The 24,781-nt window shown below is 43.2% G+C and overlaps 1 protein-coding gene across 5 annotated transcripts in view; it reads right to left on the reverse strand.

Moving 5' to 3' along the window:
- mib2 (E3 ubiquitin-protein ligase mind bomb 2) overlaps positions 1 to 24,781 on the reverse strand; it is a 672,548-nt gene that overhangs the window by 587,350 nt on the left and 60,417 nt on the right. The window lies entirely within an intron of this gene.

Below are 24,781 nucleotides of genomic sequence, written 5' to 3' on the forward strand. Positions count from 1 at the left end.
CCCTCGCTAATTGTCGCGTTACGAACCATTAGCAAGAACCGAACCGTAAGGGGCCTCTTGCCATCACTTAGGTCCCTTCCTTAAGCGGGCCCTACATCATCAATATTATCGCGTAATACTCCATACTGTACAGTATTAGTGACGGTGTAGGGGTGGTATTGAAGAATGACAATATCTTGCAGCCGTCACTTGTAGGCCAAACACGTGTGCCTCTTCAATATCATCCCTACACCTTCTCCTGTTAGACAAATTTCTTTCAATTATTGTGCCTCTTGACCACATTTCTCCACTCCTCCCTGTTCAGGTCCATCTCGTTCCACTCCACCTGCTGCAACGAGAGACCCCTCGACTGAAGGGCGCTGTTCTCTAACGCATCCGTGGTCTCCCCATCGGTATCTTACCTCCCACTCATGAAACTACCTTGGATACTGCTGTTCTCCCATTCTTTTCATTAGGCCGTACCTTCTTACCTGTCTTCTTTAAACACATTCCAACACTGATTCCACATTTAGTTCTCTTGTTATACTGTAATTACTTAGCCAGTTTAATCTCGCCACTTTAAGCATTAATCTGAGGCTTTTCATTTCTGCAGCTTCAAGTTGGCTTTTGGTCTTAGTTGCATGTTTCCAAGCCTCAGATCCATAGAATTGGTCTAATTATGATTTTATACATGGTAACCTTTATACGTTGTGGTATGTGTATCTCTCATCAGTGGGTATAATGTGTGTCATTGTGACAAATGAATTAACAAGCTTCACCGCAAGGACTCGAACCTTTGCATTAGCGGCTGCTTATTATGATGCAAAGATGATAGCGTTGAGCTACCCCGACCGTACAAAAGTAACTAAAGGAACTTGTTACTCCAGTGAGTATAATGTACAAAATTCCCTCATATGTTTACTTAACCCTGATTTTTTTTTCTATTCTTCCCTCCTGGCCGAAGTGAACTCCTAGATACTTGAAAGCTTCCGCTTCTATCATTTCCACTCCTTATTCCAGCTCATTATTTTCTTTCTCTACTTATTGTCCTCCATTTGCATGTTTTATATTAAGTTTTAGACCTCTCTCCAGCAAGACTTGGTGCCAGTTATTCAACACATTCTGCAGGTCATTGATACCGAATGAGATATGGGCAACATCGTCTGCATAAACGAAAGTGGGGCAATTTCCTCTCTGCGTCCTCCTCAGTATTCTATCCATGTGCAAGATGAAAAACAATGGAGAAACCACCTTACCTTGCTTCACTCCTGTTGTTAATGTAAAAAAAATTTATCTGTTTTGTGACGATTTTACCATGCTTTCACACGAATTATAGGGGGCCTCCATGGCACGCAAAAGAATTGGGTTGGTGAGTATATCATAACACTGATACTGCAGGATATCCCACAGAAACTTTCTAGGCACTCTATCAAAAACCTTTTCTAAGTCAAGAAGAATTATATGTTGATCAAGATTTACAATACGGAATATTGCGCAATAATATTGATGGTGTACGGCCTGGGGCCTCTTGCCATCGCCTGGGGTCCTTTCCCTACTGGGTGCTACTTTCCTTATTATCCCGTCTGCTGCCAGGCAATTTTATTCATCTTCGTGGCACAATAACCTTAATTGGTGATGGGGTCAACATACATATGTCAATGACAGACGCGTTGCATGGCATACCAGAGGATGGATGGATGGATATAGACAAGCAGAGACAAGCTGAGAGAGATACAGACATACAGATAGACAAGTATGACAGGCAAGTACAAATAAACACATACCGATGGATCTAGATACATGGACAAGTATACTTAGATATAAACTGACAATCACAACATTGTATAATGGTATTCAGTTATAGGACGGTTTAGCTAAGTTGTGTGTTAGCAAAAATCTGCTGCCACGTACTATATGGAGTATTTTCAATTCACAAATAGGCTGACATATCCCATGCGTGTTTCTGGACTGTTTCTGGACTGCTTCGCAACACTCTCACAACTCTTTCTATATAATGAATTCTCCTGTGGTGAAGAATCTAAACACAAACTTAACATATTTCTGATCTGAACCAAGATTTAACAAGTTCACTTCACTTAGAAAACAAAAATAAACAAATAAACACATATACAGAATAGAAAAAATAAATAGGAAATAAAAGCATCATTAGGAAGAAATGCGACATTCGGCCGAGTCATGGGCTCTGCAGCGTGAATCGAAGAAGTCAGGAGGGGCACCTGGCGCGCCTGATGACGTCATGTCGTCAGGTTTCTTTCCGCAGTGAACAGATCTCTTGATTATATCGAATTTTTTTCTGGTCGCTTTTTACAAGGTTGGGTGCAACGAATGAATAAATAAGCAAGTATATTGTATGGTTAAGTGAAAGCGGGTACTGGAAATATCACGACAGTCCAATGACGTTAGACACTGGGTAACATTATTCCACAAATGTGGTGGTAGTGGAGGCAGTGGTTGTGGTAATGGTGGCAGTGGTGGTGGTGGTATTAGTGATGGTGGTAGTAGTGGTGGTGGTAGAAGTGGTGGTGATGGTAGAAGTGGTGGTAGTGGTAGTGATGATAGTGGTGGGGGTAGTAATAGTAGTACTAGTGGTGGTGGTGAAAAAAAATAAGTGATGACAATGGCAAGACTGTGATGATGAAAGAGATGGCGGAGTGCGCAAACATCCAGGCGATTTTTTTTTTTTTTTGGGGGGGGGGGGTGTTTACTGGCCAGATAGGGAGCAAAGCGCTTTCCAATCCGATACTTTCTCGGCAGGTCGTCCAATAATTGTTACCCTCACACCTCTCCCTCCTCTCTCTCCTCCTTCCTTACCTCCCTCCTCTCTTTCCTCCTTCATTCCCTCCTCTCTCCTTCTTCCTTTGTAGGTCTTATGGTCTCTTGCAGTCTCCTTCATTCTTATGTTCTCTATTCATGCTTTCCTCTTTCCTCCTTCCTTCCTCTCTTTCCTCCTTCCTTCCTCTCTTTCTTCCTTCCCTCCTCTCTTTCCTCCTTTCCCTCTTCACTTTCCTCCTTTCATTCTCTTTCCCCTCTTCCTTCCCTCGTCTCTTTCCTCCTTTCCTTCTCCCTTCCTTCCTTTCCTCCTTCCCCTCTTCACTTTCCTCCTACCCTTTCTCCTTCCTCATTTTATTCTCATTCTCCTCTCTTTCCTCCTTCCCCTCTTCCTTCCTCCTTTCATTCTCGCACTCCTCTTCCTTCCCTCTCCCTGTCTCTTCTCTTCAATGCCTAACTTGCCCGCTCAGGCCGATCAACTTGCCAATCTACCCAGCACACGGCTAAACGAGTCTACACCCCTAAAGGCGCTATCACACTGGGCTATTTTTCCTCCGACAGTTGTAGTAGATTTGCAGCCCGCAGCTTTCGGGAAGGAATCTGATATGCTGGAGGAAAATAATTTTCCTCCAGCATATCAAACGACTCTATGTATTTTTGTTGAGAAAACAAAATGGTTTGCCAGAGTGATTTTACGGCGGAAAAAGTGCTGGTGGTGGGCGGTACTTCCAATTTATTGAAAGTTAGAGGAAAAATAGCCCAATATGATAATACCTCCAATATAAGAACTGATTAAATTCCTGTGTAAATATCCACAATTGACTAAAAACACCAGAGGTGCATCCTTAAGAACAGTGCAAAAATACAAAACCTGCATATCACTGTTTCGGTAAGGACAGATCTGTGAAATAACTAAATCAAAGTCAAGTGTCGATTAGGGACAATATTGTTAAAGATATCGTTTAAACACATATCGAGCGTTTTATCAAACAAAAATATTGTTAGACACTCGCATAGCATTTTCTACAAAATTTCCTCTTCGTATTTACCCAATCTTCGGAAGGAAAAATTAATCAGTTTGTTATCTCTTAAGAAAGAAATTTCCCCAATGGAGATATCAAATAAAAGTTAATATAACTTAATTTGTTAAGATATTGTTTGTGTATCACTCTCCGTAAGGGGCAAGGAAAGCACTACTCCAGAATGTCCTAGGTTAAGTTAGATTGAGTCAGGTTAAATTTAAGTAAGGTCAATTATTGGCATTTGTAAGGAACGACAAAACAGCGCCATCTTCGGCAAGTAATATGTAAATTTGATTACAAATAAAAAAATAAAGTAATAAATAAATAAATAATCCTACTGCTAGTTCACGACAATTTTCGCTTAAAATCAATTTCCACGGAAAAAAAAAGTAAAAATCTCTTTTGGCAAACAAGAAATTAAACACCGTCCGCAAATAAATGACTACTTTCCTCTTTGCCTCTGCCTCGTGTCTCGCTTAATGGTGTTTGATCAAACATTTTGGTGTTTTATGATTTTTTGTTTTATTTGACCAAATGACAAATAATCTTGTCATCGGAGTTTAATGGGTTAACTAAGTTTGAGCGTCGCGAGGCCTGGCGTCGGCGCCGGACTCGAGGCCGCAAATCCAATTAGGCTCAGAGCCGCCTCCCTACTCAGCGGCTCTCCGGTCGCCACTGAAGTTTCTACTTCGTGCGGCCCGTTCTCTCTTTCTCAGTCTCTAGATTAATTTTTTCTATTTATACTTTGTTTACTTATCATTTACATTGTTTTATTCAATTTTGCTCTTTACCCTTTTATATTCTTGTACATATCTTTTATCTCCACATCCAAACAATCGTGAAATAAGCATGCAAACAAACCTTACATTAGGTCTACATGGATTTTCTACTGATACTTTGTTTAGTTATCATTATATATCTTGTTTTATTTTATCTTATTGTTAGGAAAGTCAGAAAACATCAACGTTGACATTTGGACTCCATAATATATATATATATATATATATATATATATATATTATATATATATATATATATATATATATATATATATAATGCTATTAGGAGTGATAACTAGTAATCTAAGATAAAATGTTCCTAAACTTGACCCTTCACTTGTCATTACTGACAGAAGTTGCGAATACCCGAAAATTTCCGGCTTTGTTAGATTCGAGATGTTTGTCTGTGTCTTCATCTACATCCATTACATCCAATACTTTGACTAGTTTGCAGTATTAAACGAGTGGGCCCCATATCAAACCTGCCAACCCCCTCGACCGTGTAGACTACGTTATTCATTACAAAAACATGAAAACTTCAAATCTCCTACTCAAGACAACCCTACGCACGCTCCTTCTATGTTACAACGCAGTCATCTCGTGTATGAATACTCTTGTAAACAAAGGAAGTGAGAGTCCCTTCATTCTTCATACATAAGACACTGCACTACTAAACTTTGAAGAAGAATCAGCCTACATTTGCAGAACGGCACACCAATGGCACACACGGAATTGCACCACAACACTACTCTCACCAGACAGGCCATGGTCGAAAACACCAAAATCATAGGACAAGCACAAGATACAAGAAGACTGCAGATTCTCGAAGCCCTCTACATCCGAGAAAAAATGCCTTCAATAAATCTCCAAATACAAGAATTCATGGACATCCCGTCTGCTCGCCGAGATGTTCTCCAAGCCTCCTACGCGACTGTTGACCTCTCCTGCCCGGCACCTCGTTCGACATTCCTAATTGGAGGACGCTCGTACGGCCGCCTAGCTTCTTCATTGGTTCCACCCACTACCATCTTCCCTATTGGTCAACCATTTACTTCTTATTCTCACCACATGTTAGTATACAAGACCATATATTTTGGCCATTGTAACTGCTTTTTAAGATGTACACAGTGTACGAAACGTCAAGCCATACTAAATTCCACTCTTCCTCTTCCTGAGATTTAATTGTCCCATTCGGACCAGCGATAGCGACCTTACCTACAGAAGTCAAGTCTATAGTTAGAAGTCTTCAAAATATCCACAAGAAGATCATTAATGCATCTACTGCTATTTTCTTCAATTAAATCTGTCTAAAAGAAAACCTGCTGCCGATATATATATATATATATATATATATATATATATATATATAATTACATACTATATAATAATAATAATAATAATAATAATAATGCAAAACCAATAAAATGAAATAAAAAAAGGGGGGGGTTAAAATGCTTATCACTTTTATGCCTCTCCCTTATCTCTTTTACGACTTCACCTCTTCGATAAGATATCGCCCCCAAGAACAGAAGCTCTGGTTATTGTTGATAAAATTAATACGAAACGTGTTGATGACGAGGTAAACTAGTTATAGAAAAAATGGTTATTGAAGGGGGGACCTAAACCCCGATTTACTTGCTGAGGGCGGTCCGTCGGTGATGGACGACGATAGTATTCCGGTGAGGTGAGATGGTATGATTGAAGTTGGATGGTGATGCTGAGGTCTTTGTCGCTGGTGCCAGCCGAGGTGGTTGTGGAGCCCAATTTTTTACCCACATATCCTTTCACACTCTCTAGATTTATTTTTTATTTATACTTTGCTTACTTATCATCTATCTTGTTTTATATCATTTTATAGTTTTTCCCTTTATGTTCTTGTACACATCTCTTATCTCTATATCCAAACAATCGTGATCTGGACCCAGTACACCAAAATCACTCCCTTGAGTATCGGGTAGACTTTTTTTTTTTTTTAACCTGCCACCATTCTGTTTCATTCACTTCCGTGACATCACCCCCTCGGTTGCAATGGACTCGTCCATCTCAAATAGCCCCTTGCATCCCAGATGATCATTTCCCGGTGGTTCCTGAAGCTTGATGTTATTAGAAGTCGGCCATTACAGACATTTTTGAAAGAGCAACCGCACCATATGAGAACGGAACCTTTATATTGGATTACAAAGGTTTTGCTCTTGAGTGTTTTATCAAGTACTTAATAAATCTCGTAATACTCTTTCACCTGTTCAGCTTAATTCAGAGCAACACAATATTTGTTAACCACCTGAGGTTAAAGAAGAAACGTCACGGGGATGAATATGATGACCTTGAGGCACTCAAACGATTTCATTCAATGACATGGAACATAAGAACATGAGAATGGAGGAGATTCTCAGAGACCATAACGCCCTGTTCACACTAGCGGTTTCAATAACAATGTAAGTCAATGGAGGCGGTTTCCGTGCGGTTCAAACCGCTAGTGTGAACAGGTCCAAAGACCTACACAAGGCATTTCCATGCCCCTTACCATCTGTCATCCTTAACCATAAAATTATCTAATCTTCTCTGAATAAAGTTGTTTCAGCGCTCTCTACAGTTGCCTATTCCTCCTCTTCCATCTTCTCCTCTTCCTCCACCAGTGAACACTTGGCCCTCCCTCCTCCTCCTCCTCTTCCTCCACCAGTGAACACCTTCCATTTTCCTGCCTAACGCAAAACTATTTCATGCAGTTGAGAAGAACAAACTCTCCGGATGAAGATCAATCTTGAAGAATATCAACATTGTTTCAGGCCAAAACCAGTCGATTTTATTCAGCCGAGAGGTACCTCCACAGAACGGGGCTCCTCCTCCCGAGTGAAGCCCGAAGACCGCGCCAGACTCATTCGGGGTCCAAGGTTCAAACATTTCCTCTGCCTTGACTCATTTATTGGACACTTCCAACAACATCCAGCCTACTCACGCTCGCCGTGATGACAGCGCACAAGGAGACCTACCTTCAAGGCGTTCTTACCGACAACTGTATATTACACTTTCATATTACAAATCTTATATTTCATATACATCATGCTGATTCACACACACACAGGGATTATATTTAACGTCGCCCTTTACAGAGAACTTTGTAGCGTGGAATTTAATGAACCATAACCTTGGTTCAACTTGCTGGCGGCAACGTTATAACCGTCATCAACTCGACCTCCGTCACCGGTAGCGACGCTCTAACCCGCTCGGTCAGTGTGTGTGTGTGTGTGTGTGTGTGTGTGTTTATATCACTATACATGTTACGGCAACGATGGCTGTTGCTTCTGTTTCGATACAAGTACAACACAACCAACCTCTGCAAAACTCCCAGGTCTGGAGCAACCAGCCGCTTTTAAATAGACACGAATTAATTCATTTATTACAGCGCGAGGGCTTATTTGTTGACAACGACTCCATTTTCTCGCCGCTGCTGGAAATGGGTCCTGGACTACAATTGCATTATTCAGATCCAGAGTCTAACGGGTCCGTGCGCGTTCTAATGGAACAACGAGATTAAATTCGACTAATACGCACACAATATGGAAATATCATCACCAAAATACTTACCTATCTTGCTGAACAAACTAATCGTCCAGGTTATTTATTTATTTGTTTACATATTTATCTTTTCTTTTAAGCTATGTCCTCGTTCTGGCCGGTATCACACTAGCACTACTGCAGTGATAACAAGAATATCAGCTGTGCATGCACAACTATCTTTTTTCATTAGTCACAAACACCTTCGAAATCAATTTCAAAAAAAGTTACACTTTAGTACAAGCTTTCCAACATTTGGCACACCTCGTCTACTAGCCTGGCATCAGTATACTTGGTTTCATTTCCTTCTTTCCCTTTTTCCTTCCCTCTTCTATCTCTCCCTCCTCTTTGGTACCTCAACCCTCTTTCTCATGCATCCTATACTTATGCACTGCTGTTGTTTAACCCCCAGGAGATCACTTCAACACTGAATAAAATCAGTTGGCATTTGCTTATAACATTAGGTTTTAGTTTGTGGCCTTACTTGTGGTTCTATAGGGAAACATGGACCCCAGGTTGAGAACCCCTGCGTGTCCCTCCGTATTTCCTACGATTTTCTATACACTTATTTTGTATGAGAACTTACTCTTACTCACTTAGTACCTTGGACTTTAGTTCTGCATATATTCAGCCTATTGTGTGTGAAAATGATACATTTTAATTCTACTTCATAACAACCACAAACCTGAAGTTCTCCCCAACAACTACAAATGCTGTGTACCCTGTACCCGTTTTCTTTCGCCTACTGCGGTTCATTATGTCCCGAAAACAGTCAGAACAGGTACTGCCGTTCGCTTAAGGGCACTAGGATTTTTTTTTTAATCCAGCTGCTTTTGAACTGCGAGCGCTTTGCCGGCTTAATTTGGCTGGCAATGCTAAGCTCAACAAACACCTGCCGAGAGCAAAGGCATACCGCTGCGCCACAACTACAAATGACTTTTTTTCTCTTTATTTTCTCTTTTCTCTCTCTCTCTTTCCAGCATTTAGATGACGGCATGCACCTCTCCGGCACGCCGGGATTCGACCTCCCCTTACAACTTGGAAGCCTCTATTTCGATCCTCCAGTGGATGCATGTGAATGCCACTTGCCTCGACCTTCTCAGTATACAAGAGCAAACATAACTTCTCCCAAAGCAAGACGCCTCCAATCCCCATCTCCTCGCCTCAAGAAACGACGGTTAACGCAATAAAGCGACATGACGTCAACGCGTGTGTACCGTATTGAGAGACAAAGCCTTCAACCCAGTTACCCATGAGCATCTTGTGCTACGCTTTTCCTTATCCTCCTCGAAGACCAATTCAAAACCAATCTAAATCGTTTCGCATCCACAAACTACTTTTATCTTTCGATATACCGACCCACTTGGACACCTAAGCGGACACTTCGGGGGCTCCTGGAACCTAGATGAAAACTTTAGTTCTTCTAGGGAGGTGTGGAAAAACCTTTTGGTAATGTCTAGTCCTGCTACCTGTCTACTTACAGAATAAAGGTGACAGGCTGGAACACGTGTTGGCATAGCGCCACGCGCGCCGCTTGGAAACAAAGGCACCAGGAGCTACTTAGGTCGTATGCATGTATGTGCAACTGGTTCCAGTTTCATGTACTATACCTGGCGTCTTCTGGGAAACTGTACCAAGATCTTTTCTTTACGTCAGTTATTTACGATACAAATAAGACTACGATACCGCACATGACTCCTTTACATAAAGACATAAGAATAGACCATGTGGCCTACACCAGACAGTTCCATGTCCCATACCACCTGTCATCCCTATCCATAAAGTTATCTAATCTTCTCTTAAAGCAACCAACTGTTTCAGTGCTCAAATGATTACCAACTCAATGCCATTCGTTAACCAATGTTGGTAAACCAGTTCTTGCCAATATCTTCTTTAACCTAATTTTGTCCAAATTAAATCCATTACTAAAAGTCCTGCCCAGCTGTCTCATTATGATGACCTTGCCTGCATCACCCTTGGTTAAAGTCTTTGCTTCATTTGAATACTTCTACTAAATTATGCTGCGTTCTTCGTCTTTTCAGAGAATGTCAAAACCGGTCTTTACATCGTATGCCTACGACCTCCATAGAAGACATCCACTGTAAGTCATTGCAGTGGAAGCAACTGGAGGTCCCATAAAACTCCTGTCATATCTACACGACTTGAGTTCGTTTGAGTAGAAACGACTTAGGTTACAATTTTTTAATTTTCGAATATCTATATGTCAGATCACCTTTGCGTCATATATTGAGAAGCTGAATGACGAACTAAGAGAAGTTAAACCTATACGAATATTAAACACAATTAAATTGTCCCTTGGGAAGTTTACAATACTGTAAGCGAAGTAGTCTTCCAGCTTTTCAAATTCGCAGCATTTGACGAGAATCCTGAATGTGTGACGAGGGCACACCGCTGTGGCGATTTGTATGTTTTAATCTAGCTTTCGCCATGTGATTTTATTCATCTGGAAGAAACCCCCTGAGGCTAAAGTACTGAAAAATACCTCGATCAATCCTTACATTGAAAGAATTTCTTCCCTTCTCAAACCAGGCAATTTTATTCAGCCAAGTAATACCTGATATACAGGGGACCTCCCAGCTCACGGCCGGATGGAGGGTAACAGAAATAAAATAAGTAAATAAATAAGTAAAATAAGTGTAAAAATACAAGTGCATTCGAACACATCAGCATAACGTTAAAATGAATCTGATAAAAAGGGCACTAATTCTCTACACAAGAATGACACCACGTTATTGTACATATTCTGCCTCTATTTCCGTAGATACACTAATGCATGATCACTTCAGTGCAGTAATATCACCAAGGAAAGAAAGTAAAGACAATGATAACAAAGTGCCAAATATCAACACCTTTTACACTCCGACTGGCGCCAGGTTTTATTTTTTTCATTCACTCTCGTGGAACTCACTTGTTAGGTTAGGTAGGACTCGTTAGACTCAGTTCATCCACCCCATATGTCCCCGGCACCCTAGAGGTGGAAACAGCATGTATACATACCGACCACCGGCTGTCTTACACATGTGTTATGAATAAGGCATCCCCCGGACAAGTTCCCCTCGACACACCGTCAACACGAAGACCTTCCTTGGGAGGAAGAGGTACAGGGAGACTCCCCTTCCGGAGGGCGCCCGGGTTCTCGAGATCAATATCTATGTATTCCGGAGAATACCGGATGATTTCCAGACCCGGATAAAGGTGTTCTCTGGGCACACGTGTCCCTCAACGGAATACGACTGATTCCCTGAGACGGTCGGGTATTTCCCTTGGTACATACGATTCCATGAGGCATAGAGATGTTCCCTTTAAACGTATGCCAATGAAGGTCATAAGAATGATTCTTTAGCATGTATGCCTCAGAGACTGAGCCAAATGTCCCCTTGTGGCATAAATCCTCTCTTTAGGCTACCGCCAGACGTTTTTATTTATACGAGTGCAGTGTAATACTAAGGGGTTATAGGAAATCAGAATCAACCCCCTTCGCTACCATGGTCTTTATTCTGGCTAACACAATGTGTGATTTTATTCAGATATGGTCAGAGCCCCGGTATGAAGGATAGTGACTGCATGTTTTAAACAGTCAATATTCTAGGGACCTTATTGATACCCATACGGACCAGAGTTACCCAGCATTATTTTATGGAGACCAATATTTCTCTCTCTCTCTAAAAAAAAAAAACTTCCACATCCCTCCGTTCTGCTGCCACCTATACCTTTCTCCTTTACCGACGACTCTACGTCTTCGGTGTGATATTGCCCCCGAGGATAGAAGCGCTGGTTATTGTTGGAAGAAACACTCCAAGGACTTTGGGGAAGTCATCATGTCTCCTCTCTTCCTTTAGGAGGACATCACGTCTCCCCTTCTAATTTAAGAGCCGGCGTCGTCTCTTATTTGGGCGAACAAACAACTACACGGACATGAATGAATTTAGATTAAACTAACGTGTCAATTGAGACTCCTCCTCCTTTCCCCCATCCTACACACCAACCAATCACGCGAGACAGTGAAGGGAGGGGGGTGGAGTGGGGAGGGGTGTAGGCTTAAGTCTTTCGCTCTATTTTATTTTATTATTATCATTATTATTTTTTCAGCTGTAGTGTCCGAGTGTTTAAGGAATTGTACTTGAAATCCAATGGACAACGCCCGCACATGTTCGAATCCTGTCTACAGCGGGTATCTTCTGGATGCTCGCTGGACGAGTGGGTTAGAGCGCCGCTTCTTGCGGCGGAGGTCGAGGTGACGGCAGTTCGAAAAATTACCGCCAGCGAGTTGGACCAAGGGCATGGTTAATGAAATTCCAGGCTACAAAGTCCTCTGGATGGGGAACCGTCCCAGCCCCCTTAATAGAGGGAGTTCAAGATGTTAAACCGAATTATCACCATTATCATCATCCTTATGAGTCAATCATTTTTATTTCGTCGAAGTAAGAGTAGGTTTACAACCTCCCTCCCGTTTTCTTTATACCTACGCACTAATCCCGTTACGTTGTGTAAGAACTAAAAATAAGCTCCACCCACTTTTCGTCATCCCACACACCAATCAACCGCCTGTGATGGTGCCAGATGGATGCCTAGCAAGGAAAGGAGGAGGAAGGGGAGGAGGAAGAGGAGGAGGAAGAGGAGGAGGAAGAGGAGAAAGATAGGAGGAAGAAGAGGAAGAGGAGAAAGATTGGAAGAAGAGGAGAAGGAGGAAGAGGAAGAGAAGAGTAGGAGGAGGAGGAAGGGGAGGAGAAAGAGGAGGAGGACGAGAAGGATAGGAGGAGGATAGGGAGAGAAAGAGGAGGACAGGAGGAAGAGGAGGATCAATGTCCTAGAATCAGAGAAAATAATAATAAGTTCTAAACCAATTTTGTCGTCTCGACGATTTCAATCCTTCCAAAGGAAACTCTTGGCACAACAAAATACATCAATAAATAAACAAACAAATCAAGCAAAGATCGAAGTCACCGATTTCAAGCTCAAATTTTTATTGCGGCGACAGCGTTACAACCATCCTTGCAGCAGTAACACCAACAATAATAAAAATAATAACATAAACATAATAATGAAAATAATAATAATAGTAATAATGATAATAATAATAATAACAATAATAATAGTAATAATAATAATAATAACTAGTAAGGCCGATAACAAGTGGCTCGAGTTTCACTGATTGGAAACCCGCAGCCTCACGGGAACCAGTCACGCTCCAGGAGCCCTCCCGCCGGTTCCTCTGGGAAGAAACTTTGAACTATTATCTATGTTGCATTAGTTCGGGGCTGCCTCGATGTCATCACCCAGCGGAGGGAGAAAGGAGGAGGAGGTGTGAAAGGAGAAAGAAAATGAGGAGGAGGAGGAGGAGGAGGAGGAGACGGAAAAGGGGTGAGGATGAAGATGAGGAGGAGGAGACGGAAAAGGGGTGAGGATGAAGATGAGGAGGAGGGGAAAGGAAGAGAAAGAAAAGAAGAATGAGGAGGAGGAGGAGCCGGAGAAAGGATGAGGATGAAGTTGAAAATGATGAGAAGTGATGATGATCAAAAGAAGAAGTGATGATGAGGAGGAATGAGAACGAGGATGAAGATGAGGAGGACTAGGATTAGAAATAAGATTACTAGTTGTAGGATTAAGATTAGGTGTAGTAGGATTGAGACTAGGAACAGCAGGATTAAGATTAGTAGTAGGATTAAGATTAGTAGTAGTAGGATTAAGAAAAGGAACAGTAGGATTAAGATTAGGAACAGTAGGATTAAGAATAGGAGTAGCAGGATTAAGATAAGGAACGATAGGGTTAAGATTAGGAGTAGCAGGATTAAGATAAGGAACAGTACGATTAAGATAGGGGTAGTAGAATTGAGATAAGGAACAGTAGGATTAAGATTAGGAATAGCAGGATTAAGATTAGGAGTAGTAGGATTGAGATTAGGAACAGTAGGATTACGATTAGTAGTAGAATTGAGATAAGGAACAGTAGTATTAAGATTAGGAGTAGAAAGATTAAGAATGGGAACAGTAGGATTAAGATAAGGAGTAGTAGGACTGAGATAAGGAGTAGCAGGATTAAGATTAGGAACAATAGGGTTAAGATTAGGAACAGTAGGATTAAGATTAGGAGCGGTAGGTTTAAGATTAGAACAATAGGGTTAAGATTAGGAACAGTAGGATTAAGATTAGGAGCGGTAGGATTAAGATCAGAACAATAGGGTTAAGATTAGGAACAGTAGTACTAAGATTGGGAGCGGTAGGATTAAGATAAGAAAATCCACCGGTTGCCAGTGGGAGGGAAATTGACGAGACATCTTGTTCTGTGCCTCTAGTACTGTTCTTGTGTCAGACCACTAGCTCAGTCGTTGGCTTCAAGGGAACCTACCTGAAGGAATGTTTTCAATAACGCTGTGTAGAGAAAGGAAACCACGCACATACACGCACGGAGATGGAGAATGTCACCATAATCACACCAAGGATTACATGGCCTAAATCACTGAATAAATGAATAAATAAAATCCACAAATTATAATGACAATAACCACAACAACAACAAAAACAATAATAATAATGTGAATAAATTAACCCCCCCAAATCCACAAATGAATAATTACAAATTGATTAATAAAACAAAACTTTACACTCTACACACGCACACGCACACACACACACACACACATATATATATATATATATATGTGTGTGTGTGTGTGTGTGTGTGTGTGTGTGTGTGTGTGTGTGTGTGTGCGTGTGTGTATTTACATACATGGGCATGCACATACATACAGACTAGTGCAAAAATAAACTCCTTAATTCATTAATTTAATGAACAAAAGTGAGGATGGCAGCAGCGAGAGAAATGGGTGGCGGCCGCTGCTGTCTGGCTAAAGAAGGAGGAACAAATGAAAACTAATTAATGCAAATGTAAACGAGAAGGAGGGCAAGAAGAAGGGGAGAATGGAAGAAGAAAGATAACGGATGGAGGAAACTATTAGAAAGTGGAAGGGAAGAGACGAGGGAGTGGAAGGAGTGGAGAAAGGAGTAGAGGGGTAGAGAGAGGGGTGGGGGAGTCATAGATTGACGAGGGGAAATTGAAGAAAAAAATAAGGAAGGACGTAGGAGGAATGTGCAATAGGGGGAAGGGAGTAGAAATGAAGAATGGAAAGGAGGAACGGGGCTGACCGGAAGGTACGAGCGAGTAGGGGGAAGAAGAGGAAAGAGAAAAAAAAAAAAAAAAAAAAAATATATATATATATATATATATATATATATATATATATATATATTCCACGGGCATGAGAGAGCGAGAGAGAGGGGGAGGGTAGAGGAGAGAGGGAAGGGGAGAGATAGGGGAAAGAGAAGAGAGGGGGAGGGAGAAAGAGAGAGAGAGAGAGAGAGAGAGAGAGAGAGAGAGAGAGAGAGAGAGAGAGAGAGAGAGAGAGAGAGAGAGAGAGAGAGGCTATTAAAATGTGTAGCTTAATTAGTCTTCCACTATACGGCCAAAACTGTGAGCCACCATTGATCATGGCCCACGATGACGAAGCCGGGCGCCATCGGGCAGACTGCGTCGGAGTGCGGCCGTCCGCGTGCAACCGCCCCCGGGGAAGGGCTGAGGGGGCTGGGTAAACACGTCTACCACGAAGACGACATAATCAAACGATGCATCTGACGTATGAAGCTTAATCTGCTCTGATTGCATCATCTGGGCTGAGTTGCCAACAACTCCCATACTGCTGCTGCTGTCGTTCCTTGCATGATGTGACACAGGTTAAGACTGATCATCACTAGGTGTATGTTTGCGTGTGGATGTGGTGCATGTACAACGCGCGCGCGCACACACACATACACACACACACACATGCACACATACAACTCGGACAATAAACATTTAATTAATTTTCACAATCGTATTATTAGTACATAGTTACGTGCGCAGAGCTGATGTATATTCAATTATAACATCTAGAACAGACATCACTATCAGAAGTCGCATATAACAAACGTAAGAGCTTCACATTTTTTTTTTTTTTTTCCTAACTGAAGGTTACAATATTCTTATATTGAATACTGGATAAAACGTACGATCATATATTTATCAGAATATAAAATGAACGAAACTTATATTCATATATTATGCGCATGTGCCCAGATGCTGTTCCGAACACTGGCCTATTTGTTCTCCAACCTCCGATCATCGGCGGTACCGCCCACTACCAGCACTTTTTCCGCCTTCAAGTCACTATGGCAAACTATTTCATTTTCTCAACAGTTTACATTGAATGTCATTTGATATGTTGGGGGAAAATTATTTTCCTCCAGCATATCAGATTCCTTCCCGAAAAGCTGCGTACTGCAAATCTGCTCCAACAGTCGGAGGAAAAAAAGTATAACGCCTTAAGAGTGGACATGAAGACGTCATTCGTGTTTACAGGACTGAGCAAGGCGACATCACTCAATAAGCGCCTTCCGCTAAAGAAAAAAATAAATAAATAAAAATACGAGTGGACATGAAGACGCCATTCGTGTTTACAGGACTGAGCAAGGCGACATGATGTCACTCAATAAGCGCCTTTCACACACACACACAAAAAAAAAAAAAAAAATTCCAATAAAGAGAGCATCCCAGACCACAGGGTGGATTTTAGTTCAGTCTTATGGCCCACTACACGACCGTGTGTGTGTGGTGAGAAGTGCTGCACGCGAAGATTTGATTGTATGTCGAAATAATGGCTGTGGTCGTGAATGAAATCTGGAACCAGTGTCACCAGCTCGACCATGCTGGTTAGGGTCTGTTGTGAAGAGGGGTTGGAAAGTCACAGAAGTGCTTTGCACTCACCGGGGATCGAGCCCGGACCTTCCAAGTTCCGAAGCAGGAACGTTAGCCATTGCTCCACACAGGTTCCTGATGGATAATGCACTGAAACCCATAATAATCCAATGGTCAGTTTAATTATTTCGTTCTGGCTATCACCAAGTGGTTTTGTTCAGCTTTGAGGGATCTCTCCCTCCCTCGGAGTGGTTAGGCTAGGCGATCTGAAGACAGTAAAGTGGAGGGGGAAGGACGGCGCGGGCGATGGGAAGAGATGGCCGGCGGACGTCGGCCGGGAAATGTGTCACGAGAACCAAGAAGAAGGCCGTCCAAGATGAATTGGCAAAGTTGAATATGAAAAATGGGGCGCTGCCACAAGAATGAATGGGGAGTGGGAGTGGGGGTGTCGGAGGGGGGATGGGGGCTACTGAGGGATGGGGGGAGGGGAGTGAGGTGATGAGGGACAACGAGAAGTGATGGGGGAAGAGAGAGAAGCAGAAATAGGACAGCGGAAGAATTCTGCAACGGGGGATGGGGGTATTTTATGCTGTCAATATATTACAGATTTTAAAGACGTCACCTACGGACCAGAGTCACACAGAATTCTTTTGTGATTGAAGAATAATCTCCACTTCAAAAAGAATTCTGGAAAATAAAATTCTACTACACCTCCATCCTGCTGTCCTCAAATCTCCTGTACACCAGCCCTTCGACGTCAGTTCTTCGATTCAATGCCATCCACAAGGACAGAAGCGCTGGACTTCCCGACAACTCAACCCTTCTGACGGAATGACATACCAGAGAAGAATAGACTACACGGCAAGATAAATTTCAGCAATACATCACACGGCGTTAGGAGGGAGGAGGGGGAGGAGGTGGGAGGAGGAGGAGGTGGGAGGAAGAGATGGAGGAAGGAAGGCAGGGGGGGGGTGGAGGGTGTCCCCAGTGGCACCGGCACTGAAGCTAAACTTGGCGGCACACCAGGCATTTCTCGTTAGCATGCTACTTGTTTTTGCTAGTTCGTTTAAGTAGAAACTACATCGGTTACAATATTCTAGACGAGCATCCATCACTGTGTCTAACATTCGCACAGATCTAACTTCTCTTAGTTCGTCATTCAGCTTGTCATTATGTGACGAAAGAGTAATTTGACATTTGGAAAAATGAAAAACAAAAGACCGTAACCAAAGTGGTTTATACACAAATTAAGTAGCAAAAGCAAGTAGCATGCTAGCGAGAAATGAGGGCGTGGCATTCGACTCTCGATATGCCCCCCCTCACCTCACCCACTCCCTCCACCCAGGATGATGAGATTCCAGATCACGAAATCTACTCCCAAGGTTATGGAAGCATCGTATGGAAATGCTCGTAGATGCATACCGATCAACCTTCGACACGAAGAATAGTTTCAAACATGTCGACGACCCTCCATGAAGCTGGCAAAGTATATTAATAACAACAACAATAACAATAACCCCCTGATATCCACCCTTCTGAATCCTCTCTCCCACGAAAGGACAGAGTCCACTTGGCCAGACTGCGGTGCGGTCACCACCCAGCACTTCTAAGCTACCAGAAGAGGCTGGATGACCGCATTGTGAACAGTTGCCCAGGATGTAACACTTCACCCCATACCATACAACACATAATGGAAGACTGCATTATACACAATCATGCACGCAAACAACACAACATACGCTCTATAAAGGATTTGTGGGAAAACCCAGTTTCGGCTATGGCATTCCTTGGGGAGACGGGACTGCTCGGACAGACAGTCTAGGGAACGACAACAACAACAACAATAATAATAAATCACAGTAGTTCCCAAATACTGAAATTAAGTTTCTTTTCCTTACTGTCTTCTGACGATTGTGCATTCACAATGTCGCCAGTTGATTTCATTCAGGATAAGGAAGATGTCATGTGATAGGGGATGTGCTTTACCAGCGCTTTTATCCGTGTGGGCAATCTCGCACTACATAGCCTTAGCAAGACACGTTGAAAAAACAAATATCACATTCATTCAACAAAATTAATTAGTTTTGCCCATGGACAGAGACTTGATAAACGATTGTGAAACGCATCTTCCGTACCTGATGATACTTTTTCCTTGACTCCTGGACACTGAATACCTTCATCTCTGTGGCACGCACACCCCCTCTTGGTAACTAAGAGGTTTGGAAGTCCAAAGAGGCTCACGAGCTGTCACTTTAAAACGCAAACATTTCTAGTCCCCACCTTTAATGGCAGTTGCGTAACCACCTATGTAAACAATAAGTACATGCGCGTTAACATACACGCATGCACGCACGCGCACACACACACACACACACACAATGGCTGACATGACCATAAATTCATAGAGAGAGAGAGAGAGAGAGAGAGAGAGAGAGAGAGAGTGAGAGAGAGAGAAAGAGAGATCACAGCGCTGCAAATCGGAACTCGTTCCCGTGGGTAGGAGCTAGGGTGTGTGCGCGATTGCAAGTCACAGCATTACCCATAGATCGGGCCCATTGTGAGCTATGAGGTCTCATCCGTAGTGCGACAAATGTCGATCACACGTCCAACCCGTGATTCAAAACAATGAAGAATCGCACCAATACCCATTCACGTAAGCGAACATTCAATCAAGCTAGAATTTCTACTCGGTATACGAAATATGTTGCAGCACATTAAACATACATACATACATATACCAAGGCTTTTTCCCCCTTACAAGGGAGGTAGCCAAAAAGGAAAAGGCATAAAATCATTCCCACCCATTCCATCCCTGAATACACTCCACACCCCTCCACCCTCCCTCTTATCTTAGCACCTCCTGGATGACGGGTCATCCCTGCACCTTGTCCCCTGCCCTGGGTCAGAAGCAGTGTCGCACAAGCCTGCAGGAAAGCCTCGCCCAGTTCATAACACGAGACCTACACGCTATACTCATCGTCATGACAAGAACATTCCAACCTTGATTTCTTTTTTATGGTGATGTAATAGAGCCGTCGTTATTGCCAACGCCTGTTCATTTGTGCCTTCAGCTGCGGGAGTGAGTGACAATGTGAGAGAAAAGGAAGGTGCAAACGCCTATATATATTAACTAGTAGGTAAATAAATACACACAAATACACGAGTAGAAAAACAAACACATTAATACTTGCTCAAATTCTGTTTTCAATTTCGAGCGCGCGTATGTCTGTGTGTGTGTGTGTGTGTATGTGTATGTGTGTGTGTGTGTGCGTGTGTGTGTGTGCGTGTATTGGTTCGTGAGTCCCAATAACTACATGGGACGCAAAAACATGTACTACTTCGGTCTTTCTGAGGGGAGATCCATCAAACTCCCTTTCACGGCCCTCGCAGCAGCCGAGAGCTAGAGGTCCACGTGTAACCACAAATGACTCCAAATGATCAGTTACGAACGGCGAAAAAAAAAAAAAAAGATTAAAAGGAAACCACGTAATAGCACTTACAGATCGAGGTAAAATAACAGATATATATATATATATATATATATATATATATATATATATATATATATATATATACGTACATACATATAAAGTTATTATTCTGGCAAATATTAAAGCATTCCACTCAATTGGTGACACGATTAGAGCATTTGATACCGGCAAGGTGCTTTTCCCTTCAATCCGCACGGTCGCACACAGAGGAGCTATGACGTCATCAGCATACGTAAACGGTGACGTCATGTCGCCAGACAAATGGACAACATTCGCGGGGGGAGAGGGAATGGAAGTGGGAAGCCTTTTTTCATCAGTAACAAGCGTTTCTATCCTTGGATAGCAACGATGAGGTGGAGTCAAAACGTTTTTTGGTAAAAGATGAATGAACAAATGAATGAATGGAATGAATGAGCGTATGATTGAGGAGACCTGATGAATTAAGAAAATAAATTAAAAATAAATTATAAGATATATGGAATGCACACACACATACTATTACACACACACTATACAGTATATATATATATATATATATATATATATATATATATATATATACACGTACACACATATATACACACACACGCACATATCTATATACACACACACTCGGGACTCAATTTCTCCAGAAAATAGAATTATTCTCAAAGACTAATTAAGCCATGAATGGCAAATGAAGGCGCGCGCGCATTACAGAATGAATGAATGAATGAATAATCGGATGAAACTCTTAAAGAAAAACATCTTCCTCCTCAGATATAAATGGGGATTTCTAGCGCCTTGGAGAGAGAGAGAGAGAGAGAGATAGAGAGAGAAAGAGATTGTGAGAGACAAATCCCATTCAATTTTGAGGCGTGTGTGATGGATCGATGCGAGTGAATAACTGAATGAATGAATGAATGAATAATTGCACGACTGAATTGAAACCTTCTGTCAAGTGAGGAATGAAGATGCACAACCGAAAGAGGTGTTCCTTGGTCAAGGATAAGGATATTTTGCGAGCGTGTGTACGTTTAAGTGTCAGGTCGCACAGCCTCCACCATTTCCCAAGTCCCACTCGATCCACTGTCCATCACACGAAAGTGAAACCCGAAGGGACCCGGCTGACCGGCGGGCGGCGTCAAGTCGAATCGACGTCAAGGGCGAACATGACGAAACGTCACGGTACATGACGTACAAATCCCGAAGGAGACGTGTCCAAGACCGCCGCAGGGCCGCCATGGCAACAGAAGCCCCGTGTGTGTGTGTGTGTGTGTGTGTGTGTGTGTGTGTGTGTGTGTGTGTGTGTGTGTGTGTGTGTGTGTGTGTGTGCGTGTGTACCTGTATGCGTGTGTGCACACCCCCGCGCGTTTGTGTGTGTGTGTGTATTCACTTGGTCTTTGGATCACGTGTTGGACTCGTGATCGACAGCTATTTCCCTCCTGGAAGAGAGCTCAGAGCTCGTAGGTCCGATCTATGGGTAATGCTATGACCTTACACACACACACACACCCAACGAGAGTCAGAGTAACGACCCGAAGCGCAGCTGTACCGAAATAATTTCGGCCCTGGGCAGGATTCGAACCAAGCACTACGCGCACCACCATGCTAGTAATTCATCGTTCTACCAACTGCGCCACCGTGTGTGTGTGTGTGTGTGTGTGTGTGTGTGTGTGTGTGTGTGTGTGTCTGTGTGTGTGTCGCGGGGGCGTAGTGAAGAGAGTTCAGGCTGAGGGCCAAGTTAAAAATACTTATTAAGACCTCCAAGGGGAGGAGGGCGTTAGTCTCATCGCAAAAATAGAAACTCCAGAAAATCAACGAAAGATGAAAAACAAATAAATAAATAATAACAATACTAACAAAAAGAAAATAAAACAGATGAAGGTTATCTTTCTCTGGGGCAATTCTTGTTGGGGAGGGAGTATAAGCACATAAGATAAACAAATAAATGAATAAATGAATATATATATATTCGAGGAAAACATGACAAGCGAAATAGAAAGCCTTACACATGCCACGGGTTCTCGCAACTGAAAAATATACATATGAAATGAATAAACATCAAACGAAAAATAAAAAGAATATTCAGTACAAAAGTGGAAGAGGGAGGGGAAGGGGGAGCCATCACGGAACGAAGTCAAAAGAACGAAAGTAGAGGAGAATCACGACGGAGTCACTTCTCAACAACAACGACGACGACGACGACACCAATGCAACAAAACCAGAAATGGAGGGAAGACTAGACAAAGGCAAAGAAACCTGAAAGAGTGAGCGAGATGGACAGCCAGTCAATAGGAAAACAGGGAGGAAAAGTTAGAGGATGAGGTGGAGAGGTAGAAAGAGTACGAGGAGGAGGAAGAAGAGAGAGAAGAGGGGGAGAGAAAGAAGGAAGAGGAGGAGGAGGAGGAGGAGGAGGACAAAGAGGAGCAAGATGAGGAGGAAGAGGCCGAGGAGGACGATGAATTGGAGGACGCAGAGGATGACGGGAAGGAGGACGACGAGTAGGGGAGGAGAAACGGAGGAGGGGAAGGAGAGGGGGAGGAGGAGTTGGAGGACGATAGGCAAGAGGAACACCGGGAGGAAGCGGGAGAGGAAGAGGGGGAGGAAGAGCGGATGGAGGTGGAGGAGTGGCCATCAGCAACACAAACGTGAAAGACGAAGACGGCGTGGGTCAGGCAGAGGGGCAGGCAGGCAGGCAGGCAAAACAAGGAAGACGAGACGAGAGGAGAGAGAGAGAGAAAGAGGGGAAATAAGTGAAGTGGACAGGGGGCGAGAGGAGGAACAAGAGAGATAAATCAAAGTAATATGTATCAGCAGCAGTAGCAGTAGGAAGATGAGGAAGTGAAGGAGGGAGGGAAGAAAAGGAAAGAGGAGGAAGAGGAAGAGGAGGAAGTGGAAGAAAAGAGGAGTAGGGGAAGGGAGGAAGGGAGGGACAGGTGGAAAAGGAGAAGGAAGAGGGAGGAAAGAGGAGGAGTGGGAGGAGGAGGAAGAGAGGAGCAGGTGGATGGAGTGGGAGGAGGAGGAAGAGAGGAGCAGGTGGATGAGAAAGGAGAGGAGGGAAGGAGGAGGGAGAGGTGGAGAAACATGAAGAAAAGAGGAGGAGGAAATATAAAAGGTAGTGGATTAGAGCAGGTGGTGGAGGCTGAGTTCAGAGTGGGGCAGCAGGAGAGTCCGGAGCAATTACTGTAAGAACAGAAGGGGGGGGGGGTGAGGTACACGCATGGGCTGCGGTAGCGACAGCAGCAGCAGAACTGTTGTCACAACCACTTCCAACATTTTGAATAAGGAAGTCTAGATGGAGGACTATGAGAGAAAGAGAGAGAGAGAGAGAGAGAGAAGGGACCAGACAAGGGGGATGGAGAGGCAGTGGTTAAAAGTGAGGCTGCGAGATAGGAAGAGAGGTGTAACAGAAGTAGGGGGGAGAGGGCGGGGTAAGAGGCAAGAAAAAGAGAAGAGAAGAAAAGAGAGAGAGAGAGAGAGAGAGAGAGAGAGAGAGAGAGAGAGAGAGAGAGAGGGAAGGGACGAGACAAGGGGGGTGGAGAGGGAGTGGTTAAAAGTGAGGCTGCGAGATAGGAAGAGAGGTGTAACAGAAGTAGGGGGGAGAGTGCGGGGTAAGAGGCACGAAAAAGAGAAGAGAAGAGAAGAGAAGAGAAGAGAGAGAGAGAGAGAGAGAGAGAGCGAGAGAGAGAGAGAGAGAAAGAGACCAGCATGAAATAAGAAATCCTGAAATAACATCGAAGCAGCAAGAAACAGAAATCCATGGAGATCAACAGAAATCGAGAAACAGAGATAAGAAATACAAACAGTGGCAGAAACAAAAGAACGGTGATGTAGATCCAATGACTGTTAAAACCGAAAAAAAAGATGAACGGCAAAGGGGATGTAAATAACAAAAAAAGGGGGAAGACAGGCTGGAATAAGGAGACTGGAAGGCTTAAAAGAAAGGACGAAAAAATGCGAGGGATGAAAACCAGCCGCTCGGAGATTATATTCCTCCTCTTGCGAGAGGGTAAAACAGGACACAAAAGGAAGGCGAGGAAGAAGAAGAAGAGGACGTGGAGGAGAAGGAAGAAGAGGAAGAAAAAAGAGGAATAAGAAAATGAGAAAGAGGAGGGGTATGGGGGTGAGGAGGAAGGAGAAGGAGATGGAAGGGGAGGAAGATGAACAAGAACTGCAGGAGAAGGAAAGCAATATCAAGGTGAAGGAGTGGAGGAGGGGAAGTAGATGGAGTACAAGGGAGAGGGGGCGGAAAGGAACGAGGAGGAGAAAGAGTATGAAGGAGAAGGGGAAGACGGAGGAAGGAGAAGGAGGAAGGAGGAGGAGGAGGAGGAGGACGAAGATGAGAGAGAAGATGGAAGAATGGGGAAGGGAGAGGGAGGAGAGAGAAAATAGAGGGAGGGGGAGGAAGGAGGGAGGAGGAGGAAGGAAGAGGGA

This window comes from Oratosquilla oratoria, chromosome 7 (genome assembly GCF_046742065.1).
Source record: "Oratosquilla oratoria isolate Oo_2021 chromosome 7, ASM4674206v1, whole genome shotgun sequence".
Taxonomy (NCBI): Eukaryota; Metazoa; Arthropoda; class Malacostraca; order Stomatopoda; family Squillidae; genus Oratosquilla; species Oratosquilla oratoria.